The sequence below is a fragment of the Ammospiza nelsoni genome, chromosome 2 (genome assembly GCF_027579445.1).
Source record: "Ammospiza nelsoni isolate bAmmNel1 chromosome 2, bAmmNel1.pri, whole genome shotgun sequence".
Lineage (NCBI taxonomy): Eukaryota > Metazoa > Chordata > Aves > Passeriformes > Passerellidae > Ammospiza > Ammospiza nelsoni.
The window spans coordinates 7238942-7249592 of NC_080634.1; the positions used below are offsets into that span (position 1 = coordinate 7238942).

Below are 10651 nucleotides of genomic sequence, written 5' to 3' on the forward strand. Positions count from 1 at the left end.
CCCTGTTTTCATCTGCACTCGTGAGCTTTTTCCATATTTTCTGCTCCTGTGCTGTTGAGGAATGCAGTGAGTGGCTGGGTGGCATCTGCCAGCCAGACAAGGTCACCTCACCACACTTTCAAAGAAAGGTAAATATTCCTGTCACTAAGAATCTGCTCTCTCCTTCTGAGGCCACAAACTCAACATTATTGCCATGAAATTAATATAAAGCGCACCTTCACTTTCCAAAACTGTGGCAATATTATTGAAGTTGGATTCGAGTCTTTGTGCATACTCCAGCTAAATGTTTATGTGCATGACAACACTGGATTTTGAGGAGTGTTTACTTGGATATCAGAAAATTCATGCCTGATTTATGTAGAAGCTTTTTTTCAGGTGTAAGAATAAGATTACAATATTTTACCAAATTTTTCAAACAATGCAGCCAGAAGAGTAACTAAAATTAATTTTGTTTAAAGTTGATTTTAAATCTGTTTCTTCCTTAAGGGAAGCTCTTCATGAACTAGCCTGCTCATTTTAATTCAGTAGTCTTTTAATATATTTTTGTGGTTTGGAAAAAATTTCTAATATACAAGTTCCTAAGTTTTCAGATATATTATTAAGTTAGTGAGGTAGAAATAAATTTTAAAGAAATTATATTTTTTATAAAAGATATTAGTTAAAAAATTAAAAGTAACTGCATGTTATGCTCAAATTAGTAGTGCTATAAACTTCAAGGTTTTTCACATTATTATTGTTAAAAGAACTGACAACAATGACTCAGTATTTTTTGTATTTCATTTATTACACACTACAACACTTTGTGATTAAAATTAAAACAAAGAAAATGTTTTTGATGATTTACAGTAAATTTAATATTTGATTAACGTTTCAGAAAGGGGAAAAACAAATGAACAGGCTATAAAACATGCTAATGATGATCATGATAATTCAGAATGTTCTTAGAATAGATAATGCCTTAATGAAGACATCAAGATTTCATGTAGATATTCCCCCCTGTAGGTTTTATAACAAGCAGAAGAATCTTCTAAAGAATCAACAAGTTTTGAAAAACTGCATTGGATTTAAACCCTTCCTGCCATTAAAAAAAAAGAAAAAAAAAAAAAAGATAATATCTCCTTACTATGTTTTAATTATTATGCTCACCTCTTCCTATACATATTCTTCCATTTTCCTGTCCACTAAGTTTTGCATTTAGTAATATTAAGTCTCTCCTCTTAGCTGAAAGTGTCACAGACCAAACCACTCTTTTTCATTTCACTTTGGCCTCTGTTATTTATTTCCAACTGTTTTCTAACTTGTGGTCAAAGCTGAATAATCACTGTAAAGCTACCAGCAGCAGATGTGAAGCTGCTATTCCAAGCACAGGAGAAAAGAATCTGCGCAGGGATTTCAGATTAATTGCTCATGAAATCACCTAAAAACTTCTAAAAGTCATTATGAAGTATGACTCCTAAAAAAACCTCACTATGTACAGAACAATGATTTCCTTAAAAAAACAACTACTCTCTGTGCCTCCAGTGATCTGCAAATGAAAGCTTGAGAACTACATCTTAAAGGAAATGGACAGGATATAGATAAACCTTTCTTTTCTACATCATTGATAGGAATATGAGAATATAAAATGGTGAGTAATGGCTCATTATGAGATGAATATCAGACATAATAAAGTAATTCCAATTCAGATTGTTCATCTGGGCCCAATCACAATTTGGCCAGAAGATCTGTTCTGAGGTAGGAAAGGAAAAAAAAGGACAACAGGGAGTTAGGCACTTAACACCAGGATTTTAAGAGTATTTAGCTTCTGTCTGACAGACATCGGTGTGACTGAGCCATCCAGCAGCCCATGAAAAAGCCCAGCTTCCACTTTATTTCACAGAGACATCGCTCCTGTCTCCAAAAGCTGAAACCTACTCTCATTTTTCACTCGGATCACCTGCTGCATACCAAAGTCTCTTAGCTATCAGCTATTCTTTATCAGCACCCACTGCTCCTGCTGTGAAACTTCAAATGTAACAATTCTCCCCCACCCCCCCAAATTCATCCTTGAGCACCTACTATTTTATTAAATGCTCAGGTCTATGCATCCTAGAGACCCTACTATGTTTCCACATGTAGAGCCTTTTTGTTTTTTTTTAAACTTAGCATGTCCTCTCTTTTCTTAACATCCCTGCATGAGCATTCCCTGCTTGCAGTTTGAGTTTCTTATGTTCAATTAGTTTTAACTCATTTAACCTTGAAAGAGCAGCTGCTCCCCACTAGCCCATGCAGTCCTCAGCTTCTGGTACAGGTGTATTAATCAGAGAGTGTGAATTAAAACTCAGGGGAAGGGTGGAGTACTTTCACAGGCAGCCTTCTCCAGAAAAGCCTCTGACTCCATCTCCCTGGGACTGGTTAATGGGCAAGTGCTACAGAGCAAAGGCTGGAGGTTGAGATTTATCTCCCTCTACTTGGTGCTCTTGCTGGGATTAAAGCACGTGGAGTTCTGCTACCAGTGGCTTGCAGCACTGCTTCATCTTGATGTAAGTGTTTATGTCCTTTCTAACTGCATACAATCTCTGGCTTGTGGACAGAATAGGATGCTCTTCTTGCTTTCAAAACAGTTTTTGAAGGCTTGTTGCTGTGGGTTCTTTTTATCTGCACGTTCCTTCTGTGAAGCGCTTCATCCAGGAGATGGGATAGCTAGCCTGAAGCTTGAAGTGTGAATTTGGGTTTATGGTTCTCATTGTGTAGGTGCCTGTGCTAAGCATAAAACCATATACTCACTTGAGGGAAAAGAGGACAATTATTCCTTTCATGTGTTTGATTTTAGCCTCTGCCAATTCCTTAAGTTCTAAGAAGTTTGGATCTGCAGGTGGGTGAGGATGGACTGGATGTCCTTTGAAGAGAGGAAAGTAATGAGTTTTAATCTTTAATTTTGGGAGTATTTGTGCTTTTGATTTCTAACTGAGGACTGGCCTTTCAGGTGGTCACAACAGTTTTTAAACTGTGACTTCACTCCTAGTAAATGTTTAATATTTACCGCCTCCCTGTCCTAGCTGAATTGCACTTTGTGTCCTTGCAGATTTTGTCCATCTCTGTGTGCGTCTGTACCTTTTATGCATGATATAAATTGACAACTGATACCAAATGGTATTGACAGGCCTTTATTGAACTTAATTACTCTTCAGAGACTGGCATGAATCAATCTTCATAAAATTCATCTGTCACTTTGTGATGTGCCAGGTTTAACATGGAGGAGATGAAGGGAAAACTCTCAGAGAAAAGAGCCCACTTTAACAGCAAGTTATTTCTTCTTTAATTATTGATGGACTCTTTTCAAGTGAAAATTGTCATAAACATTTATCAGTTAACATAGTGAAAATAAAGATGAGAAAACTCAGTGATGACATTCAGTTTGGTTGTGTTCTTCAGTGTAGGAAATACCATGAACTTCAATTAAAATTAGTAGATGTCCTGAAATTGCTTTCACCACTATGACAGATGAAAATTTTTAGCACTATCAAATTCATCACCCACGGTTTTGTATGTCTTTTCTTGTTGCTTTGTGTGTTTTGTTGTAGTTGTTTCTTTGTTTTGGTTGCACAAAGCTATGGAATTATCCTTTTATAATAGAAATATCATGACCAAATATGAAAATGATAAGTTATGAGCTTCACTGGGAAAAGTTAACATGTTCTACAGTGATGACAAACTAAATGTTTTTAAGAGGTGTTTGTTTTGTAGTGTTTCTTATGAACGCAACTAAAAATTTTCCAGTTTTCGGGGAAAACAGTATGGATATAAACCATTAATAACTTGAAGCCTTTTAGTTAGAACCTATTCAGATGGCTTAGTGTAAACCAGTGTTTCTCAAGCTGAGGATGTTAATTGAAGGCAGATTCTTATTTTTCTTCTTAGTTTAATGTGGAATTCTTTTGTGGTGTTGTGGGTCCCAGGACAAGGTGAGAGGTGAGAATTCGGCTCCAAGTTCTTAAAAGGCTGATTTATTATTTTATCATATTATATTATATTAAAAGTGCTATATTAAAGCTATACTAAAAAGAAAGAGAAAGGAGATGTCAGAAGGCTAGACAGGAATAATAATAAAAACCAGAGTCCAACACAGCTGGACTGTGGTTGGTCAGTAAATAAACACAGTTCACATGGAACCAATCAAAGATGCACCTGTTGGTAAGCAACCTCCAGACCACATTCCAAGCATTCAGAGAATTATGGTTTACATTTCTTTTCTGAGGCTTCTCAGGAGAAAAATCCTGGTGAAGGGATTTTTCATAAAATATCATGGTGACAGTGTTCTCTCTATCTGGAATGATATTTGTCAAAACTTTCTTTCCTCATCTTTATCACCACATCTTTCTGTGATGGAGGAGTTAAACCACTGGTTCTCCAAGTGAAGGGAGGTAGGAGTAAGACTGGAATCAAAAATAATTTGTTTAAGCCAATCTGCTTTATTTTTCTGACACTAAAATAATGGAAGTTTTACACAGGCTGAGCACTTAGGGAGTGTGGCCACTCCAGTTTCCATTTCCCTGCAGGGCTTTCAGCCTATGGTTTGTATGAAGTAGGTGGAAGGTAGCTCAAAACTGCATCTAAGAATTCAAAGAATAGTTAAGAAAAAAGAGGCATAATAATATAATTTGGGGAGCCATTATTGCTTGGCCTAGCCAAGTGAAGGTGTGAGCTGACATCTAGTCAGCATTAAAGCTATTCATTTGGAGTAGTCTTCTAAAATGGCTAACATTTTTGTATGCTCCCCTCCGTTCTTACTGAAAGGCTGCTCCAGTTCTCATTCCAGTCTTCTAAATACAGTTGAACTTCTGACTTTTTCACAGGCAATATGCTCTCAGTTTCTTCTTTTGTCTGTCCTCTTCTTTTGTCCTCTGTAGGTTGGTCGTGTTGGGTGAGTTTTTTTGTGTAATTAGTCCTCCTACAACTTCCATGCTAAAGAGAAGCATCCCCTCTTGTTTCCTGTTGCTAGGCTACATGACTAATGTTCATTTAAGACACATTTCTATGGTATAAAATTGTACCGTGTAGAAATGCCCAGGTCTGATTTCTGTGAGGTATTTTGGAGTATTGGAAGCACTGTTTGCCACAACACTGTAGTGTTCTATCCAAGCTGAATTACCCCACAGAGTAACAACTTCTTTTAGCTAATGTAACCACCTTTGAGTCATAAAAGTTCGTGTCTTAAGATATCCTTGTTGGTCTGTATGTGTAGTTACTCTGCACATCTTTGAGTAGACCTTCTTGTAACTTTTTCTAATTTGGTACCTTTTGTCTTGGAATTTTCAATATACTGGCAGCTGCTTCTTAGCCTATTTTCCTGCAAGAGATGAAAGCTCCAGACGGACATTCTTTCAACCAGAGGTTAAAGCACTCAAAGCTTTCATGTGTTTGGCTTCCTTGAGGTGAGGTTCCTTTTCAGAGTTAGCCCTTTTTTATGAAAATACTAGTTCAATTTCCTTCAAGATTTTTTTTTTTTCCAGGAATTTGGAGTATATGTGGATGGATTAATCTCCTTTGAGTCTTTTCAATAATGCCTCCAATAAAATTCAAAATCATGGCCAGGATTTTAAAAAATTGTTTGCATTCCCCAGCCTGATTAGCTACTATCTATTACTGCTTTTTCAAGCAATGCGTTAAGCAGCACAAGTATGTGGAATTGTGTAATTTGGCCATTGTCTTCACAGCTGGAAAACATGAAAAGTGTCTCTTCAGTAATATTTTAGGTTATTACTTTTTAAAATGTATTGATACTGATTTATGTACTTAATTACAAAGTGAGGAGATGAAGTTTGCGCTTGAAGAACAATGGGATCTGTGATGTTCTGATTTCTTATGGAAGGTTTATATTGCTTTTTCAAACTTGCTCCTGAGAAAACTGTCTACCAGTTCAGGCAATGAAGAACTATGAAAATAAAAGCAGATTTTGAAATAATTCTAGATTTTCTGTGCAGAATACCTAGGAGAAGAGAATAAAAGTAGTAAGGAATGTTATGCAAGCCCTAATTAAGTTCTGTTTGTGATCCAGTGTGGCACAATGCTACCTTCCTATGTGATGCAATGACTTCTATCTACATGATTACAAGCAAACTCAATTTTAACAAAATCCCATCCAGCTGAGCACATGGAATATATGTTACTAATATAAAGTTGATTTGAATTAAATTGCTGTATAAATGAGGATTAGTGGCCTGAAGTGGGCCTTATGTGCTTTGACAAAAAGCACGTTCAAGTGCTGTAAACACAAGCAAGTCCCCATCTACAACTGGACAATGCTGTCCATAAATTCAGGCTTTTAAATCTTGTACTACCACAGAGCTCTCAAAGGATTTTTCCACTAATAGTGCTGACTTGCCAGCAAACTTCTAGCATTTCAGCATGGCAGGACCCGAGTCAATTGCTAGTTTTTCATCTGGATAACAGCAAAAACCTGTCGTGCATTCAAGCAGGGAGCTGGCTGGGGTCTTGAGAAGGCCAGATAGCAAAGAATCTTAGCAGAAATCCTGTAAAATAAACTTGGAAGAAATTTTGAAGAGGTCGTTTTTCAGTTTCAGCCCCAAGGTAGAATTGGGTCTTCCTATGTTATTCCTGATGCATATTTATCTGTGTTCTAAATATAATAATGGAAATTTGGCTGCCTCCCTAGGCATTCTCTTCCAGTGCTTAGCCATCTGTAGTGCTGCACACTTCACCTGAAAGTCTCTTGATGTTATTAAACACACTACTGCTTTCCTTATCTTCATAAGATGTGAAGAAATGTTTATTCTCCACTAATTAATAATTTAAAGTGTAAAAGATAAAGTTGTTACACACATCTTCCTTTAGTCTTTGTTAGACCAAATGATGTCATTTCTTTTCAACCTTGATCATGCTTGTTACTTCGCTTAAAATTCTTTACCCCTCTGATCCCAACTGTTTTGCATTTTCCTTGAATCACAGAGCCCAAAAGCAGAATGGTGATTTCTTTGAAGCTTTACCAGCAAGTAATGCCACTAAAAAAAATTTTTTCGTGTATCTTACAGCCTATAACTGTACTTTTTATTTTGCAACATAACAATTGAAAAGAGGTGAGAGGCTTGCTTACCTTGGATTACCAAGTAGTAAAAATTCCTAACTGTTTGCTGGGACATCATTCAGACAATATTAAAGGCAAGATTTTACTTCCAATTAACTTGAGAGAATGCTTTCTGAAAAATAGGTTATTCCAGATTATTGCTAAATTTAGACTAAATTTTTGGGCACTTGTGATGGACAGAATGGATCTGTTTAATTTATGATGCTGCTGGTATGCTGCTTGATTAATCTTGAGCAAAAGTACTTTTATAAGGTATAAGAGATCCCAGACCACCTTAAATTTTTTTTTTTCCTTAAGGGGTTTTCAGGTTAGTCTAAATTGCTATATCTCTGAAAGGCATGGATGGTGTTTGGAAAATGGGTTCTTCCCCTAAAACTACATAGGTAGCAAGATGCCCTGTAAAAATTCCCGAAGCAGTGTGGTATGGGGTGATTAGCTTCATAACATGATAAAGTGTGCTGTGGATTATCATCACAAAATAGCTAATTAATTTCACAGATGCTGCAGTATTTCATGTTGAAAACCTGGGACATTTCCCAAATTGACATCTTGACTGAGCCCTTTGTGTGCCTTCTTTCTTGTTGCATTTGTTTTTTGGGTTGGTCATTAACGAGATGTAGGGAGGAAAAAAACCCAATAGGATGGTGGTAGCTAAAGCTCCATGGTAATTCACTTGCACAAGATGCAAAATGCTTTGTGTTGCAAACAAATGTTCTGCTTCTGTAAACAGTATCTCACAGTAAAAGCCTGCTTTACTCTCCTCTTTCCTTTAGCCCTCTTCACCCCTTCTAGTGGGATGACAGAAATAATGACTTGATGCTTGGCTTTGGTGAATCATGGCCTTGGTGGCAGAAGTGCTATAATTATCTCATTGCTACTCTCACAGCATCATAAATATTAAATGCAAAAAACAATGTTTCAATAGCTTTGAGGTTTTGACACTTATTGAGCAAAGCCATGGAGTTCACAGCTAATATTTCCTCTCTTTCAGTTTATCTCTTGAGCATTTTTAGTACAGTCCTGCTTTACAAGCCACAGATTGTTCATTATTAGTAGAAGAAGCTCCTGGAAGTCCATCTCAGTGCTGCTGATTTCACTCTATTGTCAACCATGAGCCAGGATTCACTTAGCAGAAAGGATGCTCTGATTAGCTTTCCCTGCATGCCACCCATGTAATCAGGCTTCCAAGAACTGCAATAAGCCTCCCCATCTGCTCAGGTAATGAGATAAGGCGCACACACCCCCCAGCTTCAGCAGCAATGAAGGGAGAGATGGCATTTTGGTTGAGCCCCTGTTATCTGTTCCTTGGAAAGGTGGATCTCCATGGCTGTATTAATGCAAGGAAATTAGAAAATGAAATGGGAAGCCAAGAAAAGAGCAAATTTTCGGGATTATCGGAATTTATTCTATCCATGTTTGGTAAGAAAGGTGATACTCATAATCATCTTAGAAGAGCTTTGTGGTGCCACTATTTGATGCTTGGCTTTCTTGTGCGTTTACTTAAGAAACCTTGTTTCTGGCCTACTCTGAAAAAAACCCTACCTAATCTGTGCCGCTTCAATCACTTTTTCCTCCCAATTTAAGTGGCTTCAGAACTTCTTCCCTCTAAACATGATTATTTCCATTCAGAAATAGTCATTGTGATGACTGAAGTCACCCTTGGAGACATCTGTGGTGGTATATTAGGAGAAAATTTTGGCACCTAGGGTTTTTAGGGCACACATTTCTGCTTATTCTGTTTTTATGCTGAAGAATGGGGGCTGCTCCCTGATATGTTTTATTGAGAAGAGCTTGGAATAGGATGCGTCTTTGAGTCTAAACCAAATTTTAAAAAAGCTGATAAATCATACCCTAAGGCAAGGAAAATGAGCTGAGAAAGAGCTACTCCTTTTTTACTGAGTGCTTGTATTTGATCTGAAGGTTAATTCTGAAGGATTATGTTGCCTTTGTGTGTTTGTTTAGAATAAGATTAGGACAAATGTTTAATTTATTATTAAAATGTTCTACACAGAATTTTCCAAAGGACACTTCATAGTTGACCTCCTAAATATTTGTAAACCAAGTGCTGCTTCTGACTGAAGCAAAATTGCTAAAATTAACCACAGCATAAGGTCCTAAATGTGTTTATTGGTCTATCAAAATGTTTTCATCTGTGGTGTTCTGACATTTGCAGTTAGTCTTAGTCCCACACTGCATTTTCTGTTCAAGACCAGCCAGATGATTCATATGTTGCAGTTCAGCAGAATAGAAGTAAGCTTAGGTTTTTTTATGGATGTTCCTCCTTACATTTATATTGTGCATATTTATTTACTTTTTGCTCTTACTCTGGTCTTTAAAATCCAGCAGGAACATACCCAGACATGCCCCCTTTAGAACATGCAACAGGATGGGAGTTTGATTGAAGAATCTAGCTGATAAAATGACAGTGATGTATCACATTGCCTACCTGTATCTGCAGGACATCTTTTAAAACATTATAGGTGAATTAAAAAGGAGATGTATATTTATGCTTGCTTTTTATAAACATCTCCCCCAAAAATTTTTAGTCGTGACTTTTATATAATCCCAAAAATTCACAGGTCTCAGAAGAAAAACATCTTTATTCCTCTTTTCAGGGCTTGTTCTGTAATCTATAACAGATTTTTTTTTTCCCTTATATTTTCTTAGTTGCAGCTTAATAGTCTTGCTTTCACTCTGTGGATTAAGAAAAGGGCAAATGTCAGAGTATGAGCAGAGGAAAACACCAAACCAAGCACATCAAACACTTATTTAGCACTTAATGACAGAGCTGTGGTTTCAGAGGGGCTCAGGCTGTTAAGCAGCTGGCAGGTAAGAACATAAAAGTTCTAACAATATTTCAAATGTATGGAACTTTTTTTTAGGGCTAAGTTAAGGATGGTTGTTCATGGAAAAGCTAGGAATAAATCTTTTAGGCTTATTGTAGAACCATGAGGTAGCGTAGTTTGAAAATCAGTATTCATAACATGCTGAATAATCTCTTGGTTCTTTCAGAATAATTCTGCAGAATAACAGAGGAATAAACCATTAGATGTAAAGCAGAAGAAAAATATGGAAGCCATTTCAAGTTGCTGGGTTTGGAAATGTCTGATTTGAACGGGGGGTTCCACAGATCTTGAAACATAAAGGAGTACCAAACTATTCCTATTTGGTGTGAATCTGTATGGCTGTATTATTTATTGAAAAAATAAAGGAATTGACATTCAAAATGAATACATAATATTTAATGGAAAGGAAAATTCCCTAACCAAGTCTGCTAAAGAATATCAGAAATGACCAGAACACTGTGGGAGTTAAATGGAATCTGCCTTTCCTTGCCTTTACTGTGGCAGTAGCAGGCAGTGGAGGAAAACTCCTTTTCAGGCTGAGAACTGCATGGGTGATGCTGAATCCTGGAGCTCTGGCAGCTGCCAGGGTTGGATCTCCTTGGTGAGAGCTTCAGGGAATTGTAAATGTGGTGCTCAGAGACATGGCTTAGTGGTTGGCATGGCACTATTGGGTTAGTGGCTGTTCTCAATGACTTTATAGCTCTTCTCCAACATGAACGAT

General features: G+C 37.0%; 1 long non-coding RNA gene across 1 annotated transcript; it reads left to right on the plus strand.

Annotated features, from left to right (window-relative positions):
* The first annotated feature begins 2351 nt into the window (after positions 1-2351).
* LOC132070305 (uncharacterized) lies at positions 2352-5944 on the plus strand. Its single transcript, XR_009417944.1, has 3 exons — positions 2352-2522; positions 5310-5414; positions 5493-5944. It is a non-coding gene; the product is annotated as an uncharacterized LOC132070305 (long non-coding RNA).
* Positions 5945-10651: the final 4707 nt, after the last annotated feature.